The following is a 13017-nucleotide window of genomic DNA, read 5'->3' on the forward strand; positions in this document are numbered from 1 at the left end:
GCCTGAGAGACCATAAAAACAGCTCCACTAACACACATGCATTAGTAAATATGTCTATTTTTATTTATATAATATGTATAAATATGCACACATGGATATCTACGTATATTTATGTAGATAAATACATTTGTGTGCACATAAATTTATGCATGTACAATTTGAACAAACTGAAATTTTACAAAGATTTCTTTGTGCTCTTTGCACTGAGATCTGCACCATGGAGTTAGCAGGATACCAAAATGAAGAAAAGCTGTTTTTAAAACAAATTTAAATGGGCTATCACACTCCTATTGAGAAAATCGTAGAAAACAGTAAAAGCATATATACTGAAAAATAAAGCAGGCTTCAAATCTCTTGCTGTTTTAATAGTGAAGATTATTATAAATGTTTACAGCATAGAGACATTTGATTAAAAAAAAAGTTATATACCTTTTACTTTGGAAGTAGTTCAAGATTTGATCCTTTAATTTTGTCAAACTGGTTTTAGGAAAACATATTTCTGCAGTATCGGGAGCTGCCAGAATGACCTAGAATTAAGAGGGCAAAGGTAGAGATGCTTTAAGTATTTTAATTCATCTATTCAAAGATGATTTGTGTGAACACATTTATAACACCAGTAAACTAAGGGGAATAATTTTCTTCCCTTTTTTCCAAATTCCATTGCATATGGCATGATTGCATTTGATCAGGGCGTGAAGATCATTTCACAGATGATTGTCTTCTCACATTGATCATATGAAGTCAATTTAAAGTATGACATTGCTTTTACCTTCCTCATGTCAGAAGCCTTTTTTGCTTCAAGTTTTAGCTGCCGTAGCTATCAAATTGTGTGTATAATAGATTGGTTTTTGTTTACTGTAAAATATTGCCTGTTTGGAGAAAAAGTGCTGCGATTGAGATTGATGCCTGGAACTTCATGCATCATAGCTGCAGTCAAGCAAATTTTAGACTTCTTCTTTCTCCCATTACAGATGATAATTCAGAGTTCTGTCAATCTTTTGTGTTTTAGAAGCAGAAAAGAAGAAAAAAGAGAAAAAAGAGAAAATTAAAACATTAAAATACTAGAAAATACACTTTGACTGGTTTCACACTCTCTATATATTACAGTACAGAAGTTTTTATGGTCAATTCATTGCATTAAGTAAGAAACCATCTCTAAAGAGAGAACTCATGCAAGATGGTTTGGAGTGGGAGATTTGCATATAGTCCCACTGTTTTGAGTTACCAGCCATGAATTCAAGTTGTTTGCTGATGCTCTGCAGAAGTGTGCGCATTTTTCTACCCATATTGCCTGTCTCTTCTTTAGCACAAATTATTCTGTATAATCTTGGAACCTGGCTGCAACTTAATGGTACCTTACAGACTTGGTCAAAGTGAGGCTTTAGGTAAATTCCCAAACCATGGTAAGTTACAGTCTTTGTTGGAATGCTGTCTGCTGCAAGTCAGTTAAGGAATAACATGGGCATGGGTTTATTTGTCCTTTGTACTCTTGAAGCAGTTTCACCTGTTTACTGTACTGTTTCAGAATCTTTGAATAATTAGCAGAAAATATCCAGTTGCTTTCAAAAAAAATTAGTTTCTAATTAAAATACACATGGGATTTCTGACTCTTTTTTGCTTTGGAAGGTGCAAAAACCCCTTACCCTCAACTGACCTTGCAGTGTCAGTTTAACAAGAAGTAATATAAAGCAAAGATTTTGCTGTTGATCCATGACATTAATTAATATGGCCAGATGATGCTGATATCTCTGTTATATTTTTGTTTCACCACTGAAGGTGTAGTTTACGACTAGAATATGATTACAGAAGCTGCCATGACTGCTAGCAGTCTTTCAAAAGCAGATGGTGTAAGAGTCATTATCAGAGCACTTCTGCCTGTGTTTCCAGGTCCTGTGTAAAAGGCTATTCCCAGAGCATTTGAGAGGCAAAGTTCAAATTGAAAAAGCTCTTCCAAACAGTGAGACATGCTGTGATTTTCATATTCTCATTTCCCTTCTGATGAGCTTGTCTATTCATAGTCACAACAGCTGGCAAACAACTGCAGGAGATTAGGAGAGTCATAACCAGGTATGACCAAATAGAATCACAGAATCATTTAGGTTGGATGTACAGCTGCTAACCTAGCACTGCCAAGACTAAGCCTTGTCCCCAAGTGCCACATCTGCATGTCTTTTAAATACCTCCAGGGATGGTGACTCAACCACTGCAGATAGGATAAACAGGTTCATGATGCATATTAATTAAAAATAACTGTGTGCAATTGTAGTCAGCATCACTAAAACCAGTTCAGCCTGTGAAAGTACAAGGGGATCTGCTTTAGGGCTGGAAGATATCCATGCCACTCCAGGGGGATGATGCTACAATCCAGACTACCCCTAGGTCCTACTGAAGGATGGGAGAATAAGGACTCGTGACTTCTTTATTGAGTTGCTTTGCTTTTTTGGCTGGAACAGTTTTCAGGTCAACTGTAAAAGTAGCAATTGAAATGCTGGCCCTGCTAAATACAGAGATTTGCCCTTGAATAGAGCTGTGCCAAGGTTTCACCAACACATTAAAACCATATTGGGCCCTGTCTCTTCAAAGGTTCAAAAGTGGTTCCCAGTTTCACACCCAGATCATTTCCTAGAAAGCTGTAGATTGGTGTGATAAAGTGCCAGGGGCTGCAGCCAGAGCATATGTTATTTTATATACTCAGATGCCTGTATAGACTGCTGTTGACACTGCTGGTCAATAACACATTATCATTTGCTATTTGTTTTTGTTGCTGATAGCAAACATTGCAGGGAAAAACAACATACGCATATCTGGTTTATTGCCAGCTGGTTCCAGACCTGCTTTACCTTTCAGCTTTTGGAACCTTATTTCCACTAGCTTACAACTGTGCTCTGCTAGCAGTGGGAGCACCACGTGTTGCTCACCCCACAGAGGACAGGCTTTCCTTGCTGGAAGCAGAGGGAAATTTGCTTTGACTTCAGGGTATGGTATGGTCAGGCCACAGGCACAAATGTGCAAGTTAGGTGTGCTAAGTTTGAGATTTTCCTGTCCAAGTCCTCTGTCCATGCTCTTTTACCATGACTTGTGTAAATCCTTAAGGAGCATGCCTTCCTCTGCTGAGGTGTCCTGATCACCTGAGATGGTAGCCAGCCAGGGCCCAGTGACAGCCAGGGCAAAAGAGCAGGAGAAGGGGCAACATGAGCTGCACTTCTTGCTGGGACCCTGTGCACCCCGTGAGTGCTGCCCTGTGCAGGAGCACATCCACCTGGGATGCTCACATTTGTTGCCTACCTGTCACATCACCTGGGATCTCACATGTGGGTATTCAGGGACGCAGGGAAGCCTGAAATAAAGTGTCCTGAGCAAAATGTGTTGTGGTTGTGTCCGTGTATTCACAATGGTCATTGCAAAATCAGAGCAGCCAGGCCCTTTGGAGTACATTGTCACTACAAGATCACTGAAGGTTTGTTGCCTCAGTATTAACAAGATGGGCGTTTCAGTCACCTCCACTGTGTACAAATTAGATCTGAGTCTCCAGTTCCTGGTGCCTTGTCTGTATTCCCTGGCTAGGGGTATTCAATAACCCGCTCCCTGCACAGTGTAAGCAGGGCAGCCTGTGGCTGTCAGACGTGTCTAACACATTAATGAACAGATCTCCTGGTGCTCTGTGCCTCAGATGCACAAACACTCCTGCACACATGCCTACAGCAGGCCTTTTGTATGCAGAAAGTGCTTTCTTTATGGTCTTTCCCAGAGTGCCATCACATGTAAAGAGAAATGTAAGGATTTATCACAGTGTATGCTAATAACTTACTTTCTAAAACATACTAGCATCATATGGAAAAGAGAATTCCTAGAGGTGATCTCACTTTTAAAGCACACTGCTAAATAGGAAAGAAGCAGGATGAAAGACAATCACATTCCTGTGGTTCAATAACAGGAAAGTATTTGCATTTAATTAAAAATTATGTGCTCTTAAGTTAGGATTTCAGCATAATATTTTCAAAATTAGACAGAAATTAGGTGGAACACTTGGAATGGCAAGGCCTAAATGTAAAGATACTACAAAGACACTTCATGCTTTGTGTTTGCCCTGCTTTTTGTATGTATCATGTTTGAAAATACATAATTGCAACCTACTGGCCTTGTATGTCTATTGTTTTCACTTTGACATGCATTAGTTGATGTGTATTCTAGCCCACAGCAAGCTGGAAACCACAGGAGACCTAGTGCTTGCTGGTGCCACGTTGCTCTGAAGGTAGCAAGAAGGACAGTGACAATCGCTGAAGTTCTTATGTATTGATGTCACCATAATGTCAGGTTATAAAATCAAACAGCAGGCTGAATTTATCACAGCGATTAAAAATCTTTTGTATTTGTTTTCCAAATAGGTGGAAGAGAGAGTCAACAGCCATATTTGCTGGAGTAGTGAACCAAATTGCTTTGACTGGAACCATTGCTCACTTGCACCTTTGATGGCAGCAGCCAGGTAGGAGAGCAAAGGAAGGGTGGCTTTGTGCGAGCTGAGGGAGCGGGTCTGAGAGCACAGCTCTTCCTTCCCAAAAAGCGTCATGTGGAAGTCATCCACATTTGAATCTTGTGTCCTTTTGTTACAACTGAAGCCAGCTTTTGCCAAAATTAGACATTTCTCTTTTGGGACAGGTTTCTGTTTATTTGGAAGTGATAACTTCGCTTTGTCCACATATTTGGTTTTCCACTTTCCCTTTTATTATTCAAATCTTGTATCAAGTATCCAGGGACCCCAGTTCTTGAACGAAACAAGCAGAAAAGTGTGCTTGTAAAAATACAAGAAGATATGGTGGGCGAGGTTTTTATATCTGAAATATCTGGGGATTTTTATTTACTGTGTCCTAAAATGTAAGTTGGTGATTTCTGCTTGACAGTCTTGCCTTTTCAAGTGCACCATGGAAAGTACTGTTCAAGGTTTAATTTTTCCTCTGGGTCTTGAACACTTAGGCACGTAGAAATTGCAGTTATGAAAGTGCTGATGTTGTTGTATGCAATAACACCCAAGATAATTTAAAGTTAGTGGATCCCCAACAGAGGTCTTACTGTGACATCAGATAGTTCAGAAGACAATTTATCTTGTCAAGAAAAGGTCCATTTTCAGCTACTGATTGCAGCACCATGTCTGTTTGGGTTGGTAGTCCCAAGCTGGTCAGTTTTCACATTCACAGTATCAAAAACTGTGCCTGTGTGCAGTGCACACGTTTGCTTTTGTTGCTGTAGGAGAATGAATCACTGAGAAGCTCCTCTTCCCTCATCTTCTCTTTACAGGCATATCCTTGATGGTCAAAGAATTGTCAGCCCTTAGAATTGAATAAGACAAGCTTGAAAGAGTGAAAGGTTATGGAAAGTTTGATCTCTCTCATTGACTTTGTTTTTTTAATGATCCAATATTTATCTTCAGCCATAGAAGCTAGGTGTATAAGGAAGACCCTGGAGATTCTCATGTGATACCATGAGCACAGAAGAAGGTGTTCAAAGAAAACACAGAGATAACCCTGCCAGATTTTTCAGAATTATGTAAAGTAGCGCTGGACCTATGTTTCATTCTATATATGAATTCAGTGAAAGAAGGGGTTAAACTGAGAAGGGCAATCTCTTGAAACTTTGCTCAATGCTGGAGCTGATCCCAAATATTCTGCAGTCCACGATGGTGCCATATGGGGTATCTCTTCTTATGGATCCCTCTCAAAGTCCCTGCAATGGGAGTAGTGGGTGTCTGTATTGTTCTCTTTCCCCCTCTGCAGTCTCTGAGAGCCTGGGATCAAAGTTGGGTGGGCAAGAGGGTGTGAACTGATGGCTGTCAGCAGGGCTGTTACCCCCGCCAGAGGTCCTGTGGAATTTCTGTTTAAAGTTCAGCAGGAAAATAAACTGTCCTCATGCACCCCTGAGCTCTGTTGCCAGTTTGGAAAGCATTAACAGCGTGTGAAATTTATAAGGAGGAGTAATGGAAAACTGCTGGAGAATGGAAACCTGGCCATGTCCTGATTCACCAGGCAGGATTTAAGTGGAAAACTGAGAACTTTGGTACACAAAGAGTATGGCAGCCATCCTCTGCAATGGGGTTTTAGCATACATTTTTCAGGTTTTGTTAGCATGTAACTTAATGGCACTTGTGTGCGTTGTGCCCTTGTCGCTGTGGCTCTTGTACACTGAGAACTCTCCCTGATAATGTGTCAGCCAAGTAATAGCACACTTCACTTTTTGTTTGGAACAATTGAATTTTAGAATAGATGCTCTCAATTAACATAGCTCAAACCAGTGTTATTGTAACTATGATGATATGTACCACTACCTCGTGTGCTACGGCTATTAGGGCAAGTGCTTAATACCGGTAAGGTAAATACACTGTGTGAGCTAATAAAAGGCTCCCATTAAGAAAGTGAACCCTCTTACTGCCCACTTTACAGGTGAAAGCTTGCAGTCTGATTCCACCACTAGGCACGGGGTGGTAGGAAGGCACATTTACTACACGGACCAGAGCATGCAATGCTGCCAAACCAGCAGTCCCAGGCGTCCTGCAGAGAATGTTTCCTGCAGCTGAGCAAGATTGCAAGCTGTGGTGTGGAGGACTAGCTGCTGTATTTTGGCTGAGAATCCTTTGAAGATACTGGTCCTGATTCTCTACTGCCTGAAACCTTTTGCTATTTATACGTGGGTAAAGTGAATGCCGAGCGAGTATAAAATACCACTAGGCTAGTGCTAAAGGAGCCGTTATCCACTTTGCCCAAATATAAATGACTATGCAAAGGGTGAAGCAAGTTCAAGGTCTCTCTTTTTGTTGTGACATTGCCCCTAGATCCTGCTGCTCATTGCTGAGAGTGTGAATAGAAGGAGGCTGAATCTTCCTGTAGATTTGAGCTCAAGATGTGCAAACTCGGGGAAGTGAGAGCGCTGGCTTCTGGTGCCCCTAGTAGCCCGGGAGAGGCAAAACCCTTTTCTTTCTTTCACGTCCCGTAGGCGGCCGAGCAGGGTGGCTGGACAGCACATCCATTCGTAGTTCCCTGACGTCTGTGAGCAGGGGGAGGGTTGGGGGGGGGGGGAGAATGAGACACGAGAAGGTCCAGAGGAGGCAGGAATGGGCGCTGGGCTCTCCAGCCTCACAGCTGCCGGGCACGAAAGGCGCGGCGGCTCCGGCGGGGGCGGGCGGGATGTGGAAGGAAAAGCCTCGTCCCCCCGGGCAGCTGCGGCACCCTTCTGCTGGCGGCGGGACGGCGTTTGTCTTCTGCTCATTTCAGAGCGTCCCCACCAGCCCCCCCCCCCCAAAAAAAAAAAAAAAAAACCCAAACCGAAACCAACCCCCAAAGCCATAACAATCAGCGCTCGTTTAATGAAATCTAACAGCTTCGTTTCCGCCCCGCACACCATACGTGGCCCGTGCAGGCGCAGACGGCCGTGCGCTGACATCCCGCCCATTGCAAGGACACGGTCCTTGAAATCCTCTGGCACCGCCAGCTACTGCTTTCAAACTAGAGCAGAGACAGATAAGGATATGTGAAGGAGAAATTTGGCGTTGCGTATTATAAAACCGAATCCTTAAAAAACCTGCGTACTTTTGGCAGTATTTCGTATCTTGTAAATAGAACCCCATATATATTCATGCGTATTTTAGGCAGAATACAGTGTACTGAAATTTCTGCCATCTAAGCAGATACTTTGGTAAGAGTAATTTAAAAGCAGAGCTGATGGTTTGGGGGTTTTTTTCGTAGCCGGCACTGCACCAATTAAGTACCAAGGCCGGCGTTCTGTGCATGGGTCATCCTGGCTGAAGGCAATGCAGGAGTTCAGGAGCTGACCCAGCACAGGGTGAGGGCATCAGTGGCTGGCTCTCCCCGAGCAGAGCTGTGTGGGGATGGTGTGCTGCAATGCACACTGCTGTGCAAGAGATACTTCTAAAAAGCAAGACGTGCAAATGGTCTTGAAATACAGGCAGCTGGAAGGATTCTTTATAATACCTAGATAAACCTCTATTTGTTTCATTTTTAATAATTCTGCAAGTACCCTACTTTTTGCTAGGGATAGGGGGGTCATAACAGCATGAACACTTGAACCATGGAGTCCCCCACTTGATGACATTAATTTTATTGGACTTCCGAGACATGTATATACCTATTTGCATCTGTAGTTCCCTCTGTCTAAAAATATCTTAAGATTATAGATTCAAGGCTTACAGCTGCAATGAAGGCATAGAGTGAACAATTGTAATTTAAGATCTGCCAGTGACATATATGCAGAATTATTGTTGCCATGCTATCGTAACCCTAAATAGTTTCAAAATGTAAGCAGGACACTATACTACAGTGTCAGTCTTTAATCCTATGAATCTTGCTGTGTTCTAAACAAAATTTGAAGAATTTCATTTTTGCAAAATTACTGTCCAGTGCCCTGTGCAAATCCATGTGAGTGGAGTCTCTTTTGCTGAAAAGTTCTGAGACTGCAAGGTTTCAGCCAGTTGTGAAGCTCAGATCCACACTAGCAGTTACCTCCAGATGGCTGCACTTTCATTTGGTACTAAGCCTTCTAGCATCTCAGCATTTGCATGTTTGGGATGGTGATGTGTACTATTCCACTTGTTTTTGCCAGAAAATGTACAGGGCATTGTATGATAAGTTTTGACACATGGTATAGTTCAAAGAAGAGGTGAGAAAGAGAGTGTGGGGAGAGAGAAGGGACAAGGAAAAGAGGATGACAGGAAAAGAAAAGAATAAGAAAATGCAGCAAGATAAGATTATGTCAGTGTAATGAATTCAGCCTGACTGGCAAATGCAATCTGACTGCAAGTTGTGAATTTCATTGAATTTGATCCAAGAAAGACACAGCTGAGCAATCTGCAGGAAGCAATCTTTTCCTAGAAATATGTAGCTCCAAACTGTACAAATTCTTCCACTGGTCGTAAAATGTCTGTCTGCAACTGAACCTGTGCAATCAGATACTTTTGAAGAGAAAGTGTTGTACTGAAACAGTCAACTGAAGAATAACTAAAAAATATCACTAAATGTAGAGTTTTGAAAGAAGAAAACCTATATAATTTGAAGTTGGCCAATGAAGCCTTAGTGATAAGGACAGTTAATCATTCTGGTGCAGCTGTTTCCTGACATTTCTGCAAAATGTTGTGGAAAAATTAATGAAGGTTTGTTCAGTAATGGTTTCAAGCTTGGCTAGTGGAAAATATGACAGTATTTCCATCGTCAATTAAGAACAAGCAAGGCCTTTTTTTTTTTTCCGTAGGGGAAGTGGTATGCAGTTTGTACTGCACAGGAAACTGTAGACTTGAGAGCAGCTGTGTGATAGTAACAGGTATGCAGAGAATATGGAGAAGGGCCTGGGCCCTCTTCTCTTATCACATGTGCTTCAGTGTAGTAGAAGTAGCTCTGTTATATACTGGAAATACAGGATACTTACGCTATCTACCATGTGGGGTATTCCTTCAAGTGTCTGGATCTGAAAATAAATGCCCTTCTTGTCACTTCAGTAACAAAGCTTGCATTAATACGGCTTTCGTTGCAATTTTATTACTGTGACATCAGAAAATACTAATTCCTTCAGGTGGAGAGACACAGGATTTTTTTGCCCATCTCTGAAGTTCAAGTTACTTGCAATTCGACCTCGGGGTGTCTGGTTGTCAAAGCCATGCAGCATGCCTTGGTGAGCACATCTGGTTGCTGTGCTGCCTGGATGTGGAGCAGCAGTAGGGCTGGAGGGGAACTCGCTGGCCTCGTGTGCAGTATGGGCATGGGTTATGTGTGCCAGCTTGGTGTCATGCTGGCACATGGTGGTGTTGCAGGTAGCCAAGGAAGCATGTGGAAACAGGAGCATAGCCAGAGGGTGCATTCCAGTTGCAGATCAGCATAGCTGAAGGTCGCTGTAGCAGCTGAGCAGTGGCCTTTGTCCACTTCTTCACCTTGTAGCCTGAAGCCCCTGGCAGTCAGCCAGCTGCCAGAAGCCTCTTCCAATGGCACCTTGAGGCTCCTGCTTCTGCCAAAGATCCGCTGTGCTTGAGCTCCTCCAGCCCAGCTCAATTTGGGGTATGCTGTATCCTCTCTGCGCTTGAATAGGCTGTATGGGGCAGAAGGCCATTGGGAAAGAGACAGTTTCACTCTCTAGAATAAAATGTGAAGACCAGTCCTGGACAGCCAGTAGAATTAACTTTTTTACTTAGAGGGTTCTACATTTTATTTTGTGTTAAAAATGCATTAGTGTAAAATGTCCCGGTCTGGTACAGAAACACTGTAAATCACTGCAAATGTTTAGGTGGATTATTTAGGTGCTCAGTACCTTTCTAGTACCTTTCTGGACTGTGAGGTTTTACACAAGCCTGTCTCCTGTAGTATCTTTTTTCTTCCTCTGACTTTCTGGGATACTTTGAGCACTATCATAAATATGATTTCTAGCCTGTTTACACAATATAATGATTCACACTAAAGTGGTGGATAGAAGATGTATTATAATTAATGGTTATGCCTTCCTAATATCACTCTGTAAAGGCGACACATACTTAATGCTCCTCCTGGAAATTTAGAAGACCCTTAGCAAGCTGGCTAAAAATGTTTGTCTTGCTCTCTGTAATATAGCTGTAGAGTGTTATAGTTCTTATTGACAGGTTTAAGCCAGTGTAAAACTGTTAATAATGACAGACTTGTATGCATGACTTGTGACCACTCGCATAAGCACATAAAAGTCAGCACCAACTTCTCTCTCCCTGATGCAGTCCACTGTTAGAAGCTGAATTTAGGAATCTTCCAAGCCTGCAATCCCTAGTGCAGGTAAACCTGTTCTGGAGTCAGTGGCAGCTTTACCAGTATCAGAGTTATCAGAGCATTAGAGAAAGCTCATATAAGAGCCTCTAGTTAGTCTTGATTTGGGACATGAAAAGACTAATTCTGCAGAATTAATTACCCTGTCTGTAACCACGTGCAGGCTGCTACTGCAGTCAATATACTCTCATGTCTGCAGTCGGTATACTCTCATGCCTGCAGTGAGACTACTTGTGTGCTGCAGGGTGTACGGGAAAGACTAGGACTTTGCTTTTGCAGTTTTATCTGATGTGGGAAATCTGAGGGTGCTGGGTCAAACATGAGCTGCTTTTAAACTTCTCAGCATGAGGGCTGTGCCTACAGCTGCTTAGGAATTTCCCATAAAAACAATTTGTCAATTGAAAGCGGAATTTCCACAAGAACAAGTTTTCCACTGGAAAATTTCCATATTGCTATTTTTATTTTTTTGTTTTCCCATGGAAATCTCCGAATTAAATACTTCCCTTTAAGTCACTTTACTCCATGAAGAAGACCTTTGTTTAGCTGTTTTGAGCTAAAATGGTTTCAGCTGCCATTAAGTTGCATCTGCCTGTTACGTCTCTCATCTCATTATGAATGGCAGTACAAAAATTTTATGCTTAAGAAGTTCCTGTGGGCAGATCACCTTGACAGTCCTCATGTCCCACACAGGGTTGTAGTCACTTGTGTGAAAAAGTCTACTCACTACTGAGAAAGCAATGTCAAAATGAAACAAATTCTAAAATAGAGTCCCCAAACCCTGGGAAACCAGGTAAGCCTACTTCGTTTGTGAGCTTATATCTTTGCTGTTTAAACTCAGTTTCCCAACATTTTTAGTATATTATACTGGTTCTTTAAATTGTCTGTGGGGGTTGTAAAACTCTTGGACTGCATTTGAGATTAACGGGGAATAAAAAGTATGTTTAAGTGATTGTAAAATGGGCTAAGATCACACAATCAAGATGAAGGACTTCACTTGCAGTGTTTTAATTCCTTCCCTGACAGCCCCTACTGAGGGCATCTGGGTAATGGCTGAGACATTACTGGAGGTGACTGGACACCTGGTGCTGAACATATAGGAAGGGAGAAGAATGATGCTGACACCAAGGTGCTCATCATACGATACAGTGACCTCTTATGGATGAACATTTAAAAAGAATGAATACCACTTTTACTTTTAAAACTAACAGTTTGAATAGTACCAGTATTTGTGGTAAGTGCTGTGTCTCCCTTTGGTGCTGTGTCTCCAGATTCCTGTGAATATTTTTCTTTATCTTGCTATCTCTCATCAGTTCTTCATTCTGTTCTCACTGATGTATGAAGCAAGTTTTAGTCACAGCACCAGAGCTTTGGTTATGTTGCGTGGTGACCAGCTGGCAGTTTTGGTGACCGTGACTGGTGGCATGCACAAAGTACCAGCCCCTGCTGTCCCCGAGGGAAATGTCCCCCAGGAGGAACTGGGCTGCACCAGAAAGCTTGCTGTGTGACAGCCACTGCACCAGAGGAAGCTCACTATCTACATGAGCCTGAAGGCAGGTGCAGATTTTTTTCACCTGGTGCACACAGGAAGCAGCATGGCTAATGTCTGACTTTCAGTGCTTCTCAGAAAGGCATGGGAGTTGTGGTTAAATATTACAGTCTAACCTTTTACTTGCTCACAGACTGAACAGGAGCTAAGTAACTTTAAGCCTAATTTAGCTCAATTTTAGGTTTTTCTTCCACTAGATGAAGGGCAGTTGACTCTCAATCATATCTTCCAAATGAGTGACTCAGAGTGAAAATCCTGGGCTAGCTTTACCTACAGAAAAGCATGGTGCCAGCACACATCTAAAGCATTCTCCTCTGTCCCTTTTTCTGTCCCTCTCATAGGATTCTCTCAAGTTCCCATTCCCTCTTACTCTGTCACACAGGGTTTGTTTTCACCCTCATAATTTTCACTGGGTAGCCTGAATTAGATTTATGAATGCTGACTGTTGGATCCGAACGTTCTTCCTTCTGGGAGGGATAGGACTGACAGCTTATGGAGAACTTGTTTGACTGTGAAATCAGGAAGGGTTTTTCAGAGCTGCCTTAGTCATTTATCCTGCCAGCATCCCCATTCTTACCAGATATTGCTGAGAACCCTCTCAGCCCCAAACCCTTCAGCTTCCCCACTGCTTAGCTGCCCCAGTGGTGCTGAAGGCAAAGGTGACAGATCTGAATAGAAAGAAGGGACACATAAGGA

At 42.3% G+C, this 13017-nt stretch overlaps 1 protein-coding gene across 9 annotated transcripts in view; it reads left to right on the forward strand.

The window, feature by feature from the left end:
* HIVEP2 (HIVEP zinc finger 2) overlaps positions 1-13017 on the forward strand; it is a 135121-nt gene that overhangs the window by 79179 nt on the left and 42925 nt on the right. For 6 of the 9 annotated variants that reach the window (XM_062490076.1, XM_062490075.1, XM_062490078.1 and 3 more), the window contains one exon: positions 4386-4483. The exons of the other annotated variants lie outside the window; for them this stretch is intronic. The gene's annotated coding sequence lies outside the window, so the exon portion shown is untranslated. The remainder of the gene's footprint in view (positions 1-4385; positions 4484-13017) is intronic. 9 annotated transcript variants of the gene reach the window in all.

This window comes from Cinclus cinclus, chromosome 3, assembly GCF_963662255.1.
Source record: "Cinclus cinclus chromosome 3, bCinCin1.1, whole genome shotgun sequence".
In the NCBI taxonomy this organism is placed as follows: Eukaryota; Metazoa; Chordata; class Aves; order Passeriformes; family Cinclidae; genus Cinclus; species Cinclus cinclus.